Consider the following 24,412-nt stretch of genomic DNA (forward strand, 5'->3'; position numbering starts at 1 on the left):
ACGTTTTGTTATCTGCCACGCTCTCTAGCATCCTCGCTCCACCGAGAACAGCAAAAACATGCACCTAATATTCTTTATCCAATTTATAAACGTGCCCTCCTCCAGGTGCCTTCTTCAGCACAGAGGCACAGAGCCTTCAGCCCCCCCACCCCAATCCCTCCACAGCACTTTCTGCCTTCTGAGTGCCACAGCAACGTTAGCTCGGTCACCAAATAGATGGGCTCCGATTCAATTCTGCCATTTCACGAGCTTCTAAGTTGCTGCACAGAAAGAGAGAAAAAAAATCTGTGGTGTCCTTTAAAGGACACATAGCACTGAAATGGATAAGGGCAATTCCACTCAGGCTGACAGAAATGAAACGTGGATAAATGTTATTGGGTAAATGATCTTCATAGGACGGCATCGTAAACAGAGGTTTATTGCTCTGCAAATGTTTTAATTCCATTATGTTATTTCTTAGGGAAGCAAATGACATAGCACCCAATATATTTTAAATATGCAGCAACAGTGTGTAAAAATCTGCAAATCTGTAAATATTCTCCTTGATACAGTACGTATGTTGTTACCTGCTTTTTGAGATGTCTATAAGTGGACAAATGATTTTGTATAGATGCAACGTGGCACTGAGGAGCTGGGTTCTCTGAGGACATTTACGTTCTACAAACACTTTATTTCTGTTTACAACTGGTTGGTCTTTGTGCTTCATACTGATGTTCTCTGTTGTTTTCTCCCACAGGTATACTAGATAATGGTGGTCTACTGGATACAGAAACTGAATATGCAGTTTAATGAATCTAAATATTTAAAGTTGTCTCTTTTCTTTCTTATGTAAATGTAAATTATGATTTTGCCTGTAAATGTTTTAGGTTATCTGTTTTTCAGTCATTTGAGTAATAATACAAATAATACATATTTATTATTATTACTATTAATAATAATATTTTCATTGTCATTTTTATTCTTATTATTGTCATTGTTACTATAATACAATTTTATTATTATTATCATCATCACGTGTTATTATTATCATTTCCTCCTGATTATGGCTACAGACACATAAAAGAAGGCTCAGGGAAAACATTGATTGGTGCTTAATTGTTAATTTATTTCTTCTTCAGTGTCCCTGCGTGTAAATCATGTGCACTCCTTATGCTGAGCTGTCCTGACTACATAACGTGTAATAACTCCCTGCTCATCATCGTCGTCAACAAGGTAAAGGTGTGGACTGCAATATGAAAGCCGCTGACCTCTCACACCAGCTTAGAGAGGGAGCGGGTCACGCAGAGGACATGGCAGTGGAGGGAGAAGTCAATCTTATCCTTCCGTTCCGCCACAGGCCTGTGTGCAGCGACAGCAAGATGAGCTACAGGGCTTTCCAAAATCCACACTCGTTTGGCAGGGAGCAAGGCATCAGGGCCGTGTGTATTTCAAAGGAAACGCTGAGGAAAGCGTTTTTTTGTGGCAGCAACACCATGCACTTGACAATGTGTATTAGCCTGCCTCTGTCTTTGCTCCGTCCCCACCCTTGCTCAATATCTCTCAACACCAATATCTGTCATCTTTAATATAGAATCGAACTCAGGCCAATCCGTCTCACAATAGTGGAGAATTCAACCTCATCTCATCTAAATGCGGTCGGCACGCACACGTACGGTGTATTTCTTTGTCGTTATCTCGATACAACGCCTCCAGCTAGCAGTGTGGTGGCCGAGAGGTTAAAAGGTAGGAGGAACCGTAGTGAGTGCGAAGCATCAGCTGGGGGGGGGGGGATAATCTGGCACAGAACCAAGCACTAATGCCCCTTAAATGTCAGAGACGGCAGCAGAAAGGAAGGGAGACAGCAAAAACGAGAGCACATTCATATTTCAGTATGGCAGATGCTATAATGTGTTGGTGCCTCACACTGAGTGCACACAAGGACACCAGGAGAGAGAAAAAGAGGCCGCGGACATGAAAACGGCGAAATGAAAAGGGGGGTGGACTTTGCAGCAGTGATGGAAGCAGCCCCACCTGATGGTTGTCTCTACTCAACAAAGTTGAGAATGGATCTCTCTCTCTCTCTCTCTCTCTCTCTCTCTCTTTCTCTCCAGACGAAAAACTGGCGGGGTGGGGGTCGGGGGTTGAGTCTGGTGTTGGGGGTGGGGTTGGATTGCTGGAGAGATCTTTTTTTTTTTTCAGCGGGGTGAAAGGCGGACGGTCATGTGTGCAGAGCTCATGACAAAAGGCCCTTTTATGTGCAGCGTATGCAGATAGAGGAGGCTCCTTTGTGCACAGATGGAGATCCCATGCCTGGGTCTGCCTGCGGCGGAGAGGGAAGGGAGGGAGGAAAGGAGAGGAGAGAAGAGTGTTGGTGAAGGGAAGGGAGGGGAGGGAAGGGGGTGTCTCTGGCACTGAGTGCCATCACTGTGTCTCGTGGGGGGAGGGGGCACGGAAAAGGAGAAACCAAGCCATCCTGGTCCTGCCAGTTTCATAGAGTAGGGAGGGGCCACGAGGCTGGATATCAAAACTGGTAACCCCATAGTGGGATCGCCATAGACTGTCTAACAAGTGGACCTGGGCCAATTATTATTTGCAAATAATCAGTAGAATCCAAATAATGGTTTGCCATTTATAGTGCCAGAGACTTTATACAATCAACTTATCCAATACTAAACTAAGGATTATTGGGTTAGAGAAGCTTAACCTACTTTGTAATGCCAACTATCGTTCTTAACAGGTTAAACACCCAAACAAACAGACAGGATCACTGTGCTTTTGAGCTAAAAAGGTAGTGCAGGTACTGAAAACATGACAAACAACACCAAGTTCATGCTTGAAATAGATTCACTCAAAGATAGCTCTGCCAGGGGTCTGTTATTATCTTGAAGATGTTGCTTTGACCCTCATACAGTTTCTCGTACGCCTGTAATCTACCGATCTCAGGAGAAGTCTGTCGGCTAAATGTTGAAAGTGTCTCTTTTTAATCCGGATGCCATCCACTCCCCCGAGAGACGAGGTGACTCCCACTGACATCCCGTCTGCTGAGAAGGCATCACATCCTTTAAGCGGCCTCCTCCCACGGACCGGGACGTCTTAACACCGCAGCCAGACAAATTCCTATCCTGCCAGAGCACCAAGTCATATGGCCCTTTTCACCAGTGGACAGATGGACAACACCCCCCCACACTGACAATCACGTTAACCCCAACACATAAAGCTGAAGCTGCTGATACACTTGCACTGAGCTGAGAGTTGTTAATATTCAACTGTAGGCTATTTGCTCAGAGAGATCCCCCTCCATTAATATTGTTTTGTTGCCTTCAAAATGAAACTCATAAGTATGTGGTTTTTGACATCTGTAGTCAAGTACAAGGTGGTCAAGGTTAAACCCATGAGATCACCACTGATGGACAACTGAAATCAAACATAACCTTGTTTTGTGTTTTCCCATGACAGATCAAGGAACAAAGGGCTGCACGGTGGTGTAGTAGGTGGCACGGTTTGTTTAAACAAAGAATGCCAGGTGTAAAGTTGAGGCCCCGAGTGTGTCATGAATCTTGAATTCGGATCTATCAGTCCACAACCGCGGGCCTGTTTTGACCGTGCTGATGTTAATTAGCTACCAACACTCGTTAGCCCTCTGGCTAAGTGTGTGTATTCCCTCTAACGTCTAAATAACTATTAAATATTCGAAGTTGTTGCCAATGTTGCCAATGGTATGTTGACCATGCCTGTGACTACAAAGTAAAACCTTTTTGATTGTCTTGCCTGACATTAACATTTAATCATATGAATGTAAAAAGGCTGCAAGTACTTTATACCAAAGAAAGATTAATGCTTAGTCATCCCAACTGTCAGAATCAAACGAATGCCGCTTTTCCTCTCCTAATAAAGCACAGGCTAACTGTATGCTAACATTACCTGCCCATTGTGACATGACGGAGCCAAAGATTTTAAGCAGCAGTGAATAATGGACTAAGTTTCAACAGGTGGTCGGAGAGCTTCCTAAAGAGATGTTCAACTTGCGTTATATTATTATAAAAGCAATATTTTGCTAACTCATTAGCAACAATATGTTAGCCATGACAACATAGGCTATAAAGTAAAATGCTTCCAGGTTTTTTTCGCCCCCCCTGGTGCACAAAAGCCTTAAAAGCCTTTAAACACATTAAACTCCCAGTGGTATCTAACCATAGTTGCATTTGTCTGCAGGTGTGGACGATTATAAATTCCAATAATATCTCTAGTCTATATATATATTGTGTATTGTATTGTTTGCTTATGTCTCTTGAATTAACCATATTGTCAAGTTTAACTCTAACTAAACAACCTAAGACTGGACGAGGTTGTGTCATGAACATCTCTACTATGCTGACACACACACACACACACACACACACACACACACACACACACACACACACACACACACACACACACACACACACACACACACACACACACACACACACACACACACACACACACACACACACACACACACACACACACACACACAAGCAAAACTGGTTGCAAACCCAACAAGGTAGGCTCAGGCTAATTAAAGTGATTAGGTGTTTTTGTCCAAGTGCTGCCTTGATTTGCCGGCTCTGGCCGAACCTGTGCCCGACCCGCCTGCAGTCTGCCTGCCAGGAGGCCAGGAATGAAAGTCTGGCACTATCACCTCTCTCCTCTATCGGATCCCTCGTTGCTACCCTAGATGCCAGCAAAGGTATTTCTGCCCCCTAATCAACAGACAAGGAGTGGAATAAATATGAAGGCATGCTCGTCTGTGACAGAAAGGGCAGCAGGGCTTTAATTCACAATACTATAAAAGGTATTAGGACTGCTTTTCTAATATAAAATTGCTCACTTCTGAGCCAGTGAATGCTATAAAATCTTTTATCAAATATCTTCTCCATTTTTTCATCTCATCTCAAGCAGATGGATCGTGCTAATACTGCATATTGTACATCCGTAAAACGGTGACACTCCCGGGAAATGTGGACAAAAGTAAAACGACTGGGTCAAACAAAGATGCGGGGATGATGAAGACGAAAACTCTCTTTGGCATGTTCGATATCCGCTTGTCTCAATTGACCTGTAAAATCTTCGAGACTGGAACAAATGCAAATAGCGCTGACTTGCCCGCACCGAGAAATCCTCCAGGCTTTTCAAACGAGCTCACTCTCAAAATGGTGGGGTGCAGAGAGCACGGTGAATATACGGTCCGGGCTCTGAATGGCACAATGTGTGAGAGCCAAACAGGGAACTGTGAAGTGAAGGCTCAGGACCCTCCAGGCAGCCTGCCCCTGTTGAGCTGAGCCCCGGCTGCTTCCACAGCACATGCTGACCACCACCTGCACAGTCCTCTCATGTCTGACTAACACTGCACTACAGGTTTGGGCTCAAAACTAAAATTCTAAATGGAAATCTAAATAATACATTACAATTTCAATGTAAAAAACTGATGTGGACATAATTTGTGTATATGTAAATGTAAACCCCTACAACCCAATGTAATCTGTATGAAGAACAGTTTATCTTTCAACTGTATAGCTAAACTACAAAAGATGTATTACCATCTCCTTGCAATTCTGACAGTAAAAGAGGTAAATTGATTCCTGAAATAGTGAATGGCAAAACATTGCCCTTGAGAAAGCCATTGGGGCCTGCTTTCTGCTGATTTATATCTAGATATATGCAACTAAGTGAAGAAAATAAGAAATTATAATGCTAGAAAGTGTCTTTTGTTTTTAACATAAAATTCAATAAACATGGATTTAAAAAAGGCCACTTACAACAACTTGGTATGAGTCTTTTAAGAGAATAACACAATATATTTTAATCACATTTAATCAAACATAACATTTAAAAAAAATCTTAATCTGGCCATAACTTAATCATACTTTCACTTGCTTACAGCCTCAGCATGCCCGTGACTGAGGAATGTTTTGGTAATATCTCTTTAAGAGAAGGCTGAGCCTACAGCTGTGAGAGCTCTCTGCTTTGTTGCTCCTCTTATTTCTACTTTCAAACTTCATTTTCAGCCCTAGCAAAGATTTTCAGAGCCGCTCGCTGGAAGTTGGCAGGCGATTTCACCAGCAGCCAAACTTCCCAGCATGCCTTGTGACGGGGCTGGCTTTGTTCACAAAGTTAACTGTGAAGTTGCTCTGCTCGACACAAGATACCGTACCGAGCCTGCTTCACTCTTCACCATGCATCACTACATGAGAAACCTAATATACTATCAGAAGAGTGAAGTGTTCACATTTACAGCTAATTTACTCTTTCATTAAACACATATTTGACAACTTTTGATGCATTTAATTTGAAAGCTAAACTCCAACTTGTGTTATAACTGACATAAAGTTTGTACATCAAATGCCTTCCTTCATCATCATCGTCTTCAATCACATTGCCCTCAGTCCAATTTCTGCAACAGTTGCATCATAAAGCTACCGACCTATTTTCTATGATGCACAGCTAAACTGCATCTAATGATAACACCATGGAAACCGTTCCGGCTCTTTGCTCTGAAGTGGATAATACATCTCTACTGGATGACATGCAAGGGACAGTAAGGCTGCCTGCAGCATCTGGTGGACACCTGTGAGACTGCAAGTCACTGGAGGGAGTAAGAAAGGCCTTTGTGATTCTGCAAAATCACCAAAAAAATCTGGGCCAGAGAATACTGACCCTGAGTGCTCCGGCCAGTTCCACGGCCTTCAGCACAGCTGCCATGTAGGGTATTTAATCTGCAAAAATCAAAGGCAAAACAATAAACAAAGAAGAGTCAGCACCGGGCAATAAAAATATCCACACAAATCTGGTGAGCCAGACCCGAACAGGTTGTTGTGGGCAGGAAATGAAGCTCTGCCAACATTTTCACTTGTTTCCAAGGTCCCAGCCACAGCAAGAACAAGCCAAGGCACCTGGTTTTTTAAATGTTTTACAAGCAGTTATGCTGCAATCTACAAGATTGTGGTTTAAAGTATAAAGTTAGAGAGAATCATTCATGGATCTGTAGTTGAACAGAAGGAACAGTGTCCGTAAACACATGGCAAAAGTGTAAAATGATGTCTGGGGACGAAGCTCGCAGAGACAAAGAAAATGGTTCAACATGTGTTTTAGCTCAAGCACTTCGGACCTGTCCAGTGTGCACCGTTAGCCCTTCCATTTATGAGAGCTAATCACTACAAGTGAACCGGATCACAAAGGGATAGTCACTGACACCAGAGCAATTACGTTGTGCAGGTCTAATCCCTTACACAGCACTTAGGACAGTTTTAAAGGCCACCGGGGCACACTGCAGAGCTCTCTTAACTGTTAGGGTGCAGTTTGGTCCATTTTACAGCCATTGGGGCACATGCCTAATTGTTAAGACCAGGGAAAGTAATCCCTGGAGTCAGTCCACTAAACCTGCTCTGTCCCTGTAACCATGGCAGCAGACAGGTAGTGTCTGGGTCACAGGGCAAACATGGCCAGACTTCAGCACTGGTCCGGCGGTTAATAACAAAAACTAGCCTGATGCGAGCACACTGGGCCAACGCACGTGTGTCAATGCACATGCATGCACATAAACACACACACACACACACACACACACACACACACACACACACACACACACACACACACACACACACACACACACACACACACACAGTTTCAGGTGAAAGTTGACCTGAGAACTGATACAACCAGGGTTTCAGTTAATCAACAGTGGGACTGGATATTCAAGATGGCTAAAGCACCGTCATTATGTACTAACACAGAGTCACGTGACCGGTGAAAACAGTAATATGTCACTAAAGCAATTCATTTTCCTCTCAGAAAACATTATTAATGCATATATTTACACGCCACAAGAGGGGTTGATGCATGGAACGTATGTAGGGAGAAAACTTATAGGGGCCGCAGTGAATTTCCATTCACAGGATGGTCTTTGCCAGCAGACAAGCCTGCCTGTGTCTGAACATTTTCTTTTTGAAATATGGTAAAATGTGTCCTCCACAAAGTCGAAACATTTCAGTGAACACTGCAATCCTAGGCCCCGACACACCTGAAATCACCTAATAAGTAATGATGCCCTACAACGATCGTCCAGTTGGATTATTCCGCTTCGCAACGATGGCCTAGACTATCGTGCCCTTTTGAAAGAAAACACATGATCTCCCCTGGCCTTTTCTCCATTTACCAGCTCTCCCTCTCTCTTTTCAGTTGCTACGAGACACTCCAGCTGAAGCCAAGGCTTCCACAATTCATTACTGGAGGAACAAAAGCCAAAGTGCTGGACAAAGCAGGGCAGACCAACTCAAACCAGCTCCCACTTAACACACACATCACACCTCGGAGCACTCTGCTGACATACAAATGGCCAATTCAAGACCTCTTTTTTATTTTTATTTTCTGAAATGCCAGAGGGGTAGATGTAGAAAACGCCCGAGATGGACATTACGAAGTCAACAGGTTGAAGATTTGCCACATTTAGAGATGAGCTGAGGTCTCCTATATTCTCAGCAAGACACGGTTCTTATCAGCATCGAAAATGTTTTGAAAGAATTTCAGGCAATAATTAAGTAAGTATTTCCACACGTTAGCAAAAAGTAGCATGTCTTTCATGGTGGAACATGCAGCTTTTCCGGGTTGTTTTGTTTTTTTTGGGCCAAAGACTCAATAGGCTACATTGCACCATCAGTGCAACATCACCTGTCTCTGGCTTTCCACAAGCTCTGCCTCGCCAAATCATGAAACATCGCTTTTCCTCTCCAACCAATCAGATCACAATCTGCGGCTGTTCTCATGCAAAGAAAGAGAGGGGAAGGCCAATGAGAAATGGCCCTCCTCCTTCCCCTCGTTCTACACACACACACACACACACACACACACACACACACACACACACACACACACAGATACACACGACAATCACCGTCTGAGAAATGCCAATGGACGGGCAATCAGTCATTGTAATTAGGCTGGCTGCCATTACCGAACCTTCATAATTCAGGCTGGAGCTGGAGGACATAGGTAGCGAGAGCCCAGCCCACAGTCCACTCCTGGCTCACCCAAATTCCCTCTCCCCTCTCTGTGATGGTGTGTGTGTGTGTGTGTGTGTGTGTTTGGTTGGGGGGGGGCAGAAGAATTATAAGGGGGGCCGGTGGACTGCAAAATTAAAAACTCCCCTCCCCATCTCCCTCCCTTCCTCCTTGTCTACATCCCCAAAACCGCTCCCACTCACACTTTTTTTTCACTGCACTGCAGTTTTGTTCTCCACACTGCATGACCGCAAGAGCAGATACCTTGTGCTGAGATTATGCCTTTTAAAAACACGACGAAGGGGTCTCAATCTAAACATATGACACCACCTTAACATTTAAAAGGTTAACATTAAAGAAGTGGGCTAATGTCATTCGCCCTGTCCAAGCCTGCCTCGGGGTATTGTCCACACCACTGCTAGGTGCAGGGAACGCTGGATTTACAGCACAGACACGGCTCACTCTTTTCTCATTGGAATTCACGGCTAAACAGGAAGCTACGGCAGTATTCTGCAGAGATTTATTTTATTTGCTTAAAGGCCACGGTTGACTCAGAAACTGGCTTTGCCTGTTGTATAGGACCTGAAGTTTTCTTGGCAGTGAAATGAAGAACTGCAAGTTCAGCCAAAATAGACAATAAAGCAGAATGGAGAAACATGCCAAATTGCTGGGGCAATTCAGTCCAGAGGCTCATTTTTCCAAAATGATTCACACTGGAAAGAAAAGCATTTCCCTGTCCTTAGATGAACTTAGTGTGCTCTCTGTCGGCTTTTACAAGGAAGCGATGGGGGAGGGAGGGAAAAGGCGTGCGCACACTCAATCACACGCGCACACGTACACATGACCACACCGCCATCGCTGCAGATTCTTTGCTCACTTTGGAATTAGGTCATGCCAATAAAGGCGGCAAAACTAAGACACACATATAAACATGCACTACTTTTAAAAGACTTCTTCAAAGTCACAGGGGGGGAAAAACACATATAGGGAGTGAAACCCAAACAAGAAGAGCCGATCTGGGTGAGTGCCATTTTTGCATGTACTGTACTCTTTGCTGTACACCGACAGCTTGTACCAGAACTCGGGGACGAACTGTGTTTCCTAGCGTTCGCTCGGTTTCCAGTGCTGCAGCAGCACGGTTGAGGAATGAGGGAGGACTAAAAGGCAAGTTCTGCATCAGTCAGCAGTGTCCCGAGGCTTCGTTTATTGGCTTGTCTGGCCCAGCTGCCTGACAGCGTTCACCTGTTCCTCCTTCCCGCTGCAGGACGACAGTCAACGGTCTGTTGCAAAAACAGCGAGTCCAGTGAGCTCAAACGTATTCATTACTTTTACCCCCTCCCCCAGACTGCCTGCGAAAAACAGCTGTTCTCAATGAATACACAGAAATGAACACATACAGCTGTAGCCTCATCTCAATAAATATCACAAAATAATAAAAATCCCTTTTATTATCGAAATATACAACACGGCTTAAACAAACGCAGCTCACTTCTGTGCGTCGGCATATCGTGATATCTAAAGCTCGCGACGGAGGAGCGCGGCCCGCTCAAAGATACCCACTCATTAAAGTCTCGCAATTAGATCTCACACTGAGCAAACATTACGCATTAGGTTACAGAGAAAAGATAAAAGCTTTCCGTGCGGTTTTGCCGGGAGCTTTTATGCACTCATAACTACGCCGCCACTAATGGCGGTAAATATTTGTGCAGCTGCTTCGCGGCGCATCACTGGCATGTGACAGATATAATATTAGATCAAAAGAACGACCGGCGAAACAGGAGGAGGAGGGGACCAAAACCATGCATTTACCGCAATGTACTGCGCAGAAGTTATCCTGTTGTCTGTTATTTTGCTGTCAGACTAAATCGTTATGTTTTCGCCAGTGTTGAGACCTTGCTTACTCGACAGATTATGCCAAAAAAAAAAAACTTTAATAGCAGCTGTAATATAATAAATGATTTACGCCAATGTCCATCCTCCACACAGCCATTAACTGATGAGCTCTACAAGCAATATAAAAGTGAACGGCGGCGGAGATATGCAAACACACACACACACACACACACACACACACACACACACACACACACACACACACACACACACACACACACACACACACACACACACACACACACACAGGACACATCTGGACAGATCAGGATGTGTTTGGAGGAAGCAGGCAGCGTTTTAATATTTAACCTCTAATACTGTCACAAAACCTCATGTAGATCTGGACAGAATCACACAAGGATTTAATTACTAATTTTGATCATTTGAAAAGCGAGCATGGTGGTGACTGCCCACATTGTTTGGTGTAAGGCACTTTTTAAGAGGGTTTCCTAAATGTTTGTCCCGTACATTGCTACTCTGCAACTGCAAATAAAGTAAAAGCAGTGTTTAGTAGTGACAAGTAAGATTAAAGCTAATCTGCAGAGCAGCTGACCTTTGACCAGTGTGGAGGTCAAAGAAAATGTCGTTATGAGGAACCACAAGAGCTCCAGTGTTAACATCATCCGTTCTAGTGTGCAGTTTTATGCAGAGCGGGGTTTCAGAGTTTGGTGCCCAGTTTTGGTGAGAATAAAAGGACAAAAGAATCCCCAAATTATCCTCAACTGACTTCAAAATGTCCGATTTAAAAGTTGTCACGATGAAATGAGACATTTCCAGTCTCGCTGTAAAAGCCATGCAGCCGTCAGCGACAGGTCATTGCAGTAGATTCATTTCAGTGCTGGTTTTTTTCCCCTCATACAGCCTACAGCCACAGAAACAACAACAATGACATCTGATGTACAACTCAAGCTGCAGAGAAGTTGCAATTTTATTTTTATAACTCCACAATTCATGCGTGAGTTGTTTTGTTTTTTTTTACTCATGACTCCTTGTAAATAAACTGTACATCACGTTTTATTGTACCAACTGATCCGCACTCAATATTGCGTCTTGTGGTACTAAAGTGTTTTCAGAACACCCATTAAAGTAACTTTAATGTGTACTGTGCGCTATATTTTGACAATTATTACTTCCATGTTTGATGTTTTCAATAATATCTTATTGGGTGCTCTTCCTTTATAGGATGATCAGACCCAGTAGTGTCATTTAAATTCAGTAAATTATATTTCTGTGAAGTCTGTGGACCAGATCTCTCTGGCTCACTATATGCCGCATGAACATTCTTCAAATTTGCAGTGAAATAATGAACTGATCATTTTCTGTTTCCTTGACACTGCAGCATCCCTCGTCACAGTATTTTACAGTATGTATACAATGTGCTGCATGGATTTCATCCCAGTGTTAATGTTTGCACTAACCGGCTGCATAAATTAAACCAAACATTAACACTGTTCAGTGTGACATTTAAATCAAAGCTTTATGCTGTTTTCCATTCCCATGACAGTGAACCTGAAACACTTACCAACAAGAGGCAGTGTGTACAAATACAGGAAATAAACAGCGCAAAATCATTTCAAATACTAGTTTAAAAATGATAAAATAATAGTTGTTATTATTAGAGAAACATTAGACTCTTGTCAGTGCTACACAGAGGGCTTTTATTGGAAAGTAACATTGACGGTAAACAACCACGAAGTCAGGGTCAATGCTCTAGGACACAAGCCCCCACTTTATATTCTAGGAATATTTAATGCTTCCACAGAAAGCTCCTATTGTGTACAAACATTTGCATTAAGAGAAAGAGGGAAAACATTGCAACCATGCTCGTATCTACCACTGAGGACACTGAGGTCATGTCCTCTGTTTGTTTTTCTGCAGGTTTCGTTCATTAAGAATAACGCTGATGAGAATCAGATCACTGCATTAATACTCTTTTCTAGGTGGATTTTAGACATGTGGTGAAACATTCACACACACCCCTGGGTTTCTCACAGAACTCCTATACCCCCAAAATAAACTAGTTATCTGATGCTATGTGACTTTCTGCCTGGTGTGGTATCTTTTCACGTGGAGAAAGATGAGTGACAGGTTGAAACAAACAAAATCAATGTTTCTAAAGGTAACAGGAAAAAGAGAAGGTGAGGAGCCTAAGAAAAGGAGCAGGATGGAGATTCTACACTGAAAATGTTACAATTGCTTACATTTTGATGAATGTGCCTCCACAGCAGGACGTGGAACTTGTCATAATGTTGTCGATAACAAAACCCACCCATTTGAGAGAAGATACGATTGGTCAATTTTACTGTTATTTGAAATGAGTCTCTCATTGAATAACTATTGCAACGTTATACAGTTTACATCCCCAATGATATACTTCCCTGCAGCAACACGATCTTTCTATCTTGCTAGTCATCCTCTTAAATCCTTTCTCTCTCCCCCTCTGTCTGACACACACACACACACACACACACACACACACACACACACACACACAAACAGTGCATAGGTAACACATTTTGTTACACTACATCTATTGTTGGAGATAGGCTACTGTATTTCACAATCTGTTAATTCGTAGATGTGGCTTGCACGCTGTAGTTTAAAAGTCTTGAGAATTATTTCATTAGATTAATACTTCGATGCTACCACTTCAAAAATCTGGAAAGGATTACAATAACCTTCTCCATCATGGAGCTATAAAATACTGCATCAATTTGAACAGATGACCACATTTTAAAAAATTCACCTGTTTTGAACTTGCAACAATACAGTGTTATTGCAGTCCTCGACTAGTGCAATAAAACAGGAGCAACATCCAATCCAGACCTCAGAAATATTATATTAAGGTTATTTTTTTTCAACCACCTTTTCAGCAGTAGCAACTCTGTTGCTGATCATGTGCTGATGCACATTAAATCAGTCAGATGAGTTTGTTTGCTTGTCCTCGTTCATCTAAAACAGCAAGAAATCATTCGACTTCTTCTTTCTTTATTTGGGGGGGTGACATTATTGACCTCGGTGTTTTAAAAATCCTGGCTAAGGCCGTGGCCACAACGCCTCAAACAGATGTTGGAATAAAAACGGGTTACATGGGACTCACCATAATAACGCGCCATGTGCTCGTCGCTTGTCAGCCGCAGGTTCGTCCTCCTCGCGCGTCGTCCTCCTCGCGCAACAGGCGCGAGCGGAGACCGAGGGAAAAGCCGCACATGAAGTCGTCCTCTCCGGCTGCTGCGTGTTCTCTTCTTTGGCGCTTCGCTGTCGGGAAGCGGGCACTTTAAGGAGCGTGCGTGTCACCGCCGCCGCCGCTAATGCAAACAGCCTGGAAAAGTGATCCTCGGCCGAGTTGTAATCTACGAGGTGGCCTGACCGACTGTCGTGAGGACGGGATTAAAGCTCTCCGTCCGTTTCATCCACTGCACGCGCTGTCCCCAATCTCTCCACACGGCCCCACGGCGAGTGTGACTCACTCTACTGCGCGTTCAGGCTGGACTGCGACTTCTTATTGTCTCAGCCATCAGGCTAACGTTGGTGGGAGACAACATATTGTTTCGTTTCGTCTTTGCTAATTGTTGCTGGGTCGTGGAGAACAATGACCGGGGGAGTTTGAGGTTTACATTGTGGAGATCTTGATGCACACACTGTGCGTGTAATACGATTTGGCCCACAGGACGAATGAAAGTTAATATTTGATCCTGAGACTGATCAATAACACACATCTGCTGTTGAGGAGAAGTTAGGAACCGGCTGACCTACAGGGCGTCTTATGGGAGTTTTGTAGAATGTTGTGAGATGGACATCAAGTTAATTTGATTCTTCATTTAGGGTTTGCAGAATGCATACTAAATCAGCACGACCCACTCAAAATGATCTGTTTTGGTAAATGTTGGATGGCTTGAGCTGATATAAATACTTATGGTACACCAGTCCCTGCATTAGATGAATTTAAAAGTCACACAGTTGTTAAATAAAAAGCACATCAAGGCTTAATGTTGTCAAAACAGACCCAAACAGCATTGCCCCTGCCCTGCCCTGAATATAAAATGTTGCTTTATTCAATAAAAGGTCTGGACAAATATAATAATAATGATCATGAACACCAACGTTATGCTTTCAATCATTTCACTTTCTAATTCCTAATGTATTTCACTAGATGGACTATTTAGAAGCTATGTCCAAATTGAGAAATGCCAGAAGAAATTGTTGGTGAGCAGACTCCCAGGCGTTTCTTAAATTATTTTTAGAATAAAAATTCACATTCCAAGCAAGCACTTAAGCCGTGAGGTCGATCACTCTCCTTCTGACAGACTCGGGCCTTTGGGGTGTTTTAATGGTGACTCGAGCTATATCACTCAGAATAACTCTCACTGTATCTTGAGTTGCACCTGTTGCACGAATCACACTTGACAGACAGTAAACACGGACCTCGCTGACTTTTCATCCTGAGCAACACAAACAACTTTTACCCAGCAACACGTTTTGCTCCAAAGCCGCTTAGGCCGCTTGATAGCATCTATTAATACGAACACCGCGTCTCGCATTAAGGTGACTCATGTTTCGGCGAAGACCCACTGAAATTTATGATCATTTTGATCCTGGTGGAACCGCGGTGGCCTATGGCAACACAACCCTGTTGACCCCAATACTGCATAGAGACAAGGGTAATGAGATTAGCCCTCTGTGAGTGTGACTGTCGTTTGTGACGTGTCCTCTCCAGATTGTGCGTGCACAGCTTTCAGGCTCTGCAGTTCAAGTGACAAAATCACCGCAGTTAGAGGGGGGAGGATTACTGGGCGGGGTGATCGGGTTCACAGAGCGGCGAGCTCAGGACAAGAGTAAGGCACCACGAGGTTGTGCCAAGGGAAATTACATAGAATATGAAGGACCGTTTCCACAAAGAACTTCCTGCCTCTTTATGATATGTCTACACATTTAAAAAAAAAGTGTTTTAACTGGCCATTTAACCATGGCATTGTTTTGACATTTGCCTAATCTATTTCTTCTTCTGTAAGGATTTCCTGCATGTCCTGGAATAGCAGATAAAGGATAGAAGCTGTGTTGCTCTCAGTGAAGGTCGTGAATATGCTATAAATTTAGCCAGCAAGCCAACACTTACTCGAAATACATAATGCATTGCTTCTCATCATCAGGCTGGTTAAGAAAGAAGCTTTTATTCTTCAATACAGCAAAAACTACAAAGAATTCACAGATGTGTGTTTTTAATTTGAAATTCCTGACAAAGCTGTTTTAAACATAACGTATTTTAGGGAGTTTAAAGATAAGATGAACCTCTATTGATCCGTCGAAATCATCAAGTATTGATCTCTGAACTGGTCAGGGATTGCTACTTATATGGATCGGCTCCATGTGGAAAGTCTGTGGAAGCAGCCCAAGGTTTGGCCCTCAACGGCCGCCCGGTCTGGGTCGCTCCAGACACAGACACAGGGACAAAGACACAACTATGATTCTGCTTGTCAAATCGAATCACTTCTGTCGACTTGATGTTAAACTGTTGAGGGACTTCTGCTCAGCCTCACTGGGTCAGAGCCGTTGCACTAGTTTTGTATCACCAGTGGGCACGACTGTCAGGCCTTTCATACTGCATCATAAGAGGCATTTCCTGAGGGGGTAAGGAGAAAAGGGGCCACAGATTATGACTCCACTTCTCTAAGTGTTTTACGCATTTCAATTCTTTTGAAACTGGTCGGGCAAGTTTTGACACAGTTTTTCTCCAGTTGCCAAGTCTTTGTATAATAATTGTGCGCGCAATATCATGCAACAAATTAACACTGACTGAATATTACTCCCAGGATGGCTGCTCTTGCTCACCAGCAGCACACCAGTTAAAAAGCTAAATTCTGATTTTGGATTCAAAGTCACTCCAGCGTTTGTGCAACGGCCCCTGAATGCACAAACCCACGGCCCCGTTTCTATACCTCGCTCCACACAATGAATCTCTTATGCTGCTTGATCAAGAGTCCAGACACAACATGCTTGCAAATGCAAAACCCACTTGATATTTAGATTGAGGATTACGACTTACTTGTCTCATTGCTTCTCCTAGACCTCAATGGATTTCGCCATCATTATTAAGCATGTGAATTCCAGCTTCAGGGTGAAGCGATGAGGTCGTCTGTGGCTGTTGCTGAGATGTTTTGCTTGAATGCTCCTTGACCTCAGACTGTCTGGAGACTCTTTACACACTGAGCCTGCTTATTTGTAAACAGAATGCTTTGCTAAAGTTCTCCACGCTCACTCTGGAGCCTCTGAATAAGGCCACTTTGAACAAAGAGACCATTCTCACTGGTGTTTGGACCCCGTTTATGCATTCTATACTTTAGTAGTGGCCTCCATTTGCTTTGGATTGAGAAAATGGGACTATTTTTTTTTGCATAAAGCATGCATTAATAAGCAAATTGAGCAGAGCGTTGTGAGTGAATGACTTGAAGGTAATGCTTGATGTCAGCAGTCTTTCATAGGGCCCGGACCACCAAGCTCACTGACAATACATCCCCTTAAATACTGCATGAAATCAAACAAGATTGTAAACCAAAACTGGCACCGGACCTCAAACTCTTGGCTGCTGATAACTTTCTCACATTCTCCCTTGTGCCAGTCTGTTAACTTTCAGGGCTACCTCCTTGGGGAAACATGTTCATTAGATTCCCAGCAGGAGTCCCTACATGGGCTTCACCCTGTCATTGACAGATGCATGAATGACTCAATATGCGTCTGGATTTGTAACCTGTGAGGGTTTAAGAAAAGAGACCCTGGAGACAATGGCAACTGAGGCAAAGCTGCAGAGCCTTCACTCCAAACAAAATCTCATTGTTCAGGTTTTTCCACAGCTAGGGGGTTCGGCATACTCTCGCCCGACCCCCACCCCTGTAACACTCCCTAAACCTCAGTCCACTGTCCCACCACCGTCTCTGTATTCCACCAGCTCTCAGTGCTGTTAGTGGGGCCAGTAATTAAACAGGGCTGCCTCTCAGTTTCTGCAGCTCCATGGGGGGAGACCCTCCATGAAATGCACTCCTCATTCTGAGTCCAGACGGCAGCTGATGAGGGATTATCTGCTGGCAGAGGCACGGCATACTCCCCACCATAGTCTTCAATTAGTTCACTTCACGGTGATGAGTTGGGTGGACCTACCACTATACCTTTCCCACGGCTTCTTCATAAACACCACACCAATATATTGAAATATGTATCACTTAAATTATATCCTACAAAGGTTGTGAGATTGGTCAAAATTAGCTTGAAAACACCATCATTTTATTTTAGCACAAGTAATACGACCTACAGTTACAACTTGTAGGTTTAAAGTACATTTAATAACAACATGGTATATGTTATAAAATATCGTAAGAAACAAAACAACCGATTGTATTCTATTTTGCATCCAATATTGAAAGCACACAAGAAAAGTTTGATCTAGTCCTCTGCTGTTGGTCAATCATTCTGATGTCTGAAGCACAAGTTTACTGCATCATCTTTTTATTTACTCACGAGGTTGGCCAGGGTGAAGTTCATTGTCTTATGCTGCTGTTTATCAGAAGCAAAATAAGAAGGTATAAGACCAACTCTGTTACATCAGCCAACATAGGGCTGCTTGTGGTGATGGTTAGGGTGGAAAGAGTGTTTGGCAGTTGCCTTTGACAGAGAGAGAAAAAACCCCACAATGAAACCAGATAACGAACCCTAACTAGATATATCCAATCAAGAAAAATAAATGAAAAAAATACTGCATGGAAAAGACATCACTGGCCTACCAATCACAGCTAATATGGCTCAAGTTACTTTGCAGCAGCTACCTTAGACTCTCTGAGGTGAAGCCTTATAACAGGCATGCTTTACACTCATCGGCACTCTGTTCCTGTAAATCCTGCTTCATTTACAGTTTGGACAACTGAGAATTCAGAAGGTGTATCTCAAATTACAAAAAAAAGGAAAAACCCATAAATTACTTTGACTGAAAGCTCAGGTTTAAGTTTTAAAAAACCTGTTCAGCTACGATACTCACCCACACACATAAAGTGCAGCACCATTAGCTGTTTGAATACTTCATAAAAAAATATTTTAAGATCCTAGAACTATCACATCTAATGCATGCATATCAAACTAATTTGTGGCAAATTAGGAATTACATTATAATTAAATTGGAGATGCAAATATGAAATTACAGTTCTGTTTTTCAGTAATATCCACTCGTACAGGCTTATATTTGTTAATGTCTTAATACTGCAAGTATTCTGCAATACCCAGAACTCCAAAAAAACATTTCCAGTTAAATAATTTATCTTTCAGCAGGCGTCTCAAGTTCTGGGGGCATGCATGTTAAAGTGAAACTGGGTTTGTATTAAATGAGCAGTGGTGTTTGGAGAGGAACACAATATTTTGTTGAACCAGTTCTCACTGCTTTAGTTGCTTGAGATTGTGTTGGAAAGTATTGGCTCTTTTACTTAATGACACTCATAGGCTGTTAAACTGTGAGGAAATATAGGGCCTTTCGGTACATAAAAATCACATGGTGGGAATCAATAACTCTGTCTTGCGAAGGTTATCTGATCCGCTCAACAAACAGCCAAGTGTCAGCCAGAAAGGTTGGACAAGGAGGTTGTGAAATGAACACCTCAGCCACGTCTCCCTCTCCTGATGACTGCTCTCTGAGTACTTGCAAAACAAAACAAAAGCAAAACTCATATGGAATTTAGTTTTTGTAATATTTCGACACAATAGCTTTAATAGCTCCTCCATGCTGCAGTGTGCTTGTCAACATTTCTGGAGTGAATCTATGACTGGAAGACATTAATTGAGCTCTTCGTAAAATCTCATAGATATATTATCTGACTGTAATATGTAATATGTTTATTTGAATTACTCTGTAGCTTTGCTAACAATACAACTGCAAACCACCGCATACACCCATCAGACTTCAGGCTGCATAATTATATTTACAGTCCGTTGAACCAAAAGTTCTCAACATTGAGTCGTCAGAACATGACTTTATTGGTTAGGGTCTGATATTAGGCCTGTCTCAGCCCATTATGTCAGAAGTAAAGTCGGACAATTGGTGGAATCCGGCCTTCAAAATTAACAGCCAAAGTTGTCAAAATCAAAGTCACTATTAATTTGCAACAGACAGCCGGAAGGAGTCCCTGGACATTAATCTGCAGACCAAACAAGTGTGGTTAAGGACATCTTCCAATGATGAAAGTATGCATTAGTATCCTAATGTGAACTTATTTAACCCTCATGTAACAAAACCAATTTTCTAACATCTGTTGCCCTTGGGTCAATTTGACCCCAGCAATTTATACTTCAGAAAATCACTATAATCAAATACGTCATCTTTCTTTGTTGACAACGAATAATCCATTAAATGAAACCTCTTGGTCCGTTTATACCCACTCTGTGATCATTTCAGTGTGTATTGCTTATGGGAATTGACTCAGTCTCCTGAGGCAAATCATCTCAAATATATTTATTAGAAATCATGTGCCATGTTTCCACCAAATTCAATTTCTTTTCTTGACCCCAATTTTCACAGGCAAAGATTTCAAGTGCAGGGTCAAATGTTGCCATGCAAACTAATTTATCTTTATAAGCTCCACTGCAAACCATTCAACTGGTGATTTAGTCTAAATAGCATAGCAGGTCACGTTACTCTATTATAGGATGTGTGAGAGCCGCAGCAACAACCGTAGGGTGAGTCACATTCATGTGGAGAAGGGTCATCTCAGGTGAAGTGATCACGTGGGCTCCCCTGGCACTCCGCGTCTGGCACTACATCCTATTATTGTTGAGAAAAGCTGGCCCATATGCTGTGTTTTACAAGACAGTCAGCCTCACACTGACACAATGCCAGAAAATGCTGTTACGCAAACAAGGTATGGGACGCCCTTCAATTTACCTGTGACCTGCTGTTTGAGGACAAATCGGAAAGGATGATCGCACATGCCGTGTGTTTTGTTTGTTTTTCCTCGGAGCGCAGTGATAGGCTTAGATAGGCAGGCAGACATGCCTTAACAAGATGTGGGCCAGGCCTTGATAACATACTCGGATGAGCTGTCTATCTTCGGTCATGGGACTCCATGAACTTGCTCACCCCAGCCAGTGCAAATGAAAAACATTCGGCTGCAGATTCAAATATCAAAGCGTGGCAGGGATCTTGTTTTGGTACAGTATTCGTACAAACATTTGTGTTTTGCATTCACCATTGCATTCATTATGTGCATATATTTCCCAGTGTGGTGTGTTTGCATGTGTCAGTGCACAAGTGATCTTTGCATGTGGCATCTAATGTTTCCCTCATGTGACCTGGCCCTGTCGTTTGTCTGGGCATTACCACATCTGATCCCTGTCAGTGCTCTTGGAACTTCTCCATTTGAGAGTTTTATCCCTCCAGCTGACCCAGAGGATCTTTGCCATTCCAGATTGTCTGTTGGGGTCCACGCAGTCCTGCGGCGGTTCTCTTACTCAACTTGGCATGTGTTATTCATCACATGTTGTCATGAGCTGTCAAAAGGCTGCCATGACAAATGCTTCTTTACTGTTCATGAAATGATCATGTTTGGCCTCTCACTTCAAACCTCTATTATCACGCACAGATGACTGTTTTGCGTTTTGTGGGCACGCTGTGCCATAATTCATGGAGGAGGACGACGTTTCATTTGCAAAGTCAAGGAAATACACCATTCCTCACTATATGCCAGTGTTGTGGGAAAAAAAGCTGAGAAAACAACAGGAAAGCCATTAGTATAATTAATGGTCACACTTGTGGATTTATCACAGCCCATGCTCTTTTCCCTTACAGTAGGTGACCTCAACGAACTTACAACATGGAGCAATCAACGCTGGTCACTGCACAATACAATTACTGTATATCTCTTACACTCCCTCACTGCTCCCAGAGATGACAAACATGCATTGTCCTTGTCCAGGGCCAGAACAAGCACTTCCTTTGTGGCGGAACACTCAAGGGTCAGGGAAGGTCAAGGATCTTTAAGAACTGGAGGACTGTAAAAATGTGCATACTGTAAAGCGTGGAAAGGAAAATAGGACTCATTCATAAGAAGGGTATTTATAGAAGCATTTCCAGGGCATTTTACTGTAAACCCATTACCACCAGTGAAAATTAAGCCTCCCACTCCCACCTCTATTTAATATTTGTATCTAAAATGCTCACGATCGTTCAGACGAAGCCTTCTCTCTGTCACAGAGCTGTGCTGAAGATATTTTGGCTGCTGCATGGAAACAGCTTTGTCCCTCTCTTCGTCACTCCTTCCCTCCCTTCACCCCTCGTTCTCGTCACAGGCTGAATCAGCACACTGGGCCAACCGATGTCGCTTTGCAGTGGCAGCACCAAAAATTGTCTTTGGTGAGGCAGCATGCATCACAGATAGAGAACTTTCTCCCCAATGACAGAGTGAGAATGGGGCGGGTAGGCGGGAAATGAATTTGAAACAGCCGAGATGGCACCACTCGAAAAAAAAAAGAAAAAATAGTTTTGCACAACTGAGATTTAAGGGGAAACAGGCATACTAAATCAAAAAGCGCTCATGGAGCTTCTCTGTAATGTTTTGGTTCTTGTTCTCATTTTTACATATAAAAGACATCTGTATTCACTTTTGCTATGTAAAGACCACAGAGTATTTTGTCATGATGAGATTCATGGCCAACGAATAAATTCTAATCCTGAGTGATAAGTAAACATGAAGCAAAGGAAGGAGATCAGTGTAAATTGGCACACACGTGAATATTACTCACTAAACTTCTATCTGACCCGTATGATTAAAGGGGAGGTTGAGCAGCGGAGTTTACACATGCAGAGTCGTGCAGTTTATGGCTCTGGGGTCTGCTCTGTTAAAATGCAAGAGCTGGTCTGGACGCAGCAAAGATTGATTGTATACGGGTAGGGAATCTGGTGCACACTCAGGCAGTAATTTACTGGGTCACTGGATCTTGATTTCTATCTTTCTCAAAATCTTTGAAGCATGTGGGGAAAAGATAATCTCATTAACAGCAGTATTTTTTCTGGTAGTTTGCATTAAGATGCCTGCCGACACATGCAGAAACACCAGATGGAGAAATCTTCATTTAAATATATAACACGAGAACAGGAAGTCAACTCCAGTGAAAGAAAATATCTCCTAAATTTCTACCATTCTACTTCAACTTGGGTCATATCTTTGGAGATTTTGCCATAATTTTGAGTTTTTTATATTTAAACCAAAACAGAGAAAGACAAATCCACTCACTCATGAAGCATATAGTACTTTAAACAATGTATAAAAGCATGACGTGTAAAAGTATAATTGTAGTCGACACACAGAACCCTTGCTTTGATTTTAGAGGCCTTTAGTTGTTGAATCGTAGGCATTATTCAATCAACATTAAATTGGTAAACAACCTTTTTTCAAAGATCTAGAGAAATACAAGTGGTCAGATGAGAGTTTCAAACTGGCCATCAGTATAATTATTTATTTCAAATTGTTTTTCATTGAGTTTTCAAAAAACTGTAGTGAGAAAAAAACAAGACAAAACAAAACAGTTTAAACTGACAGAGAGCTATTAGACACAATTGCATGGATACCATACATGGATCCCATCTCCAGTGTGCGTCGTTTATAATATACATACATACGTACTACATAGACAGTTTTTCTTTTGCTTCAATTTGTTACATTTTCAATAGTCAACCCATGTAGCCTACAGATACATGCCAAAAAAAAAAGAAAAAAGAAAATCGCCATCAGTATAATTAAAACTGAAATTAAGCAAGCTGAAATGTAATAATTCCGCATTCCATGAAAACTGCACAACAATGGTCCGAAATTGAGATACTTTTCCTTTCGTTACCAATATGTTTCATCACTGGTTGACAAAGAAAAACAAATGTAGACAAACATTAACCCTTGCTCTGTGAGTGTTTCTGTGATTCTGTTGAAGTGTGTGATGATGTAGTTTGTGTGATGATCTTGGCTTGTGTACATCAGCCTTCTTCACTTGTTAAAGTGGACGGTTTAAACTACAGGCAAATTTGATGTATTTCCTGTTTGTCAGATGACAAGATAGCTTGCTTGCACCCTCACTCCCTTCGCTTCATTACCCGCCAAGGCTACTTCGCCAGAAGGAAAATAAGCAGCTGCTGATGCTGTAGCACTTCAAATTCAGACCCCAGACCACCCCAATATCCCACTGGATCAAAAGCAGACTTTTAGCAGTCTTCAATTTAGCGAAGGAATGACGTGCCCTACTCTGCCTCTGATTGGTGTACCCTGATATTTTTACCCTAACCAAGGGTTCGCCATGGCAGAATTCACAATTTAGCTGAGGTGGAGGTAGCTAGAAAGCTAGCTAGCAAATACTTGTGCTTTGGTCTAAATCTGAGAGACAGCCAGTCACTTGAACACAACAGATGGAATTACAAAGAGCTATGCAATAAATATGACATGAAACAAAGCCCCCTGAAATGAATAAATATATCCTTTAGACAC

At 42.5% G+C, this 24,412-nt stretch overlaps 1 long non-coding RNA gene across 1 annotated transcript in view; it reads right to left on the reverse strand.

Moving 5' to 3' along the window:
* The window catches only part of LOC311017933, a 38,457-nt gene extending 23,791 nt beyond the window's left edge, over positions 1 to 14,666 (reverse strand). Inside the window, exon 1 of the long non-coding RNA XR_014597662.1 lies at positions 14,014 to 14,666. This is a non-coding gene — a long non-coding RNA (uncharacterized lncRNA). The remainder of the gene's footprint in view (positions 1 to 14,013) is intronic.
* Between the last annotated feature and the right edge of the window lie 9,746 nt (positions 14,667 to 24,412).

This window comes from Eutrigla gurnardus (assembly GCF_963514095.1).
Source record: "Eutrigla gurnardus genome assembly, chromosome: 9".
Classification (NCBI taxonomy): domain Eukaryota; kingdom Metazoa; phylum Chordata; class Actinopteri; order Perciformes; family Triglidae; genus Eutrigla; species Eutrigla gurnardus.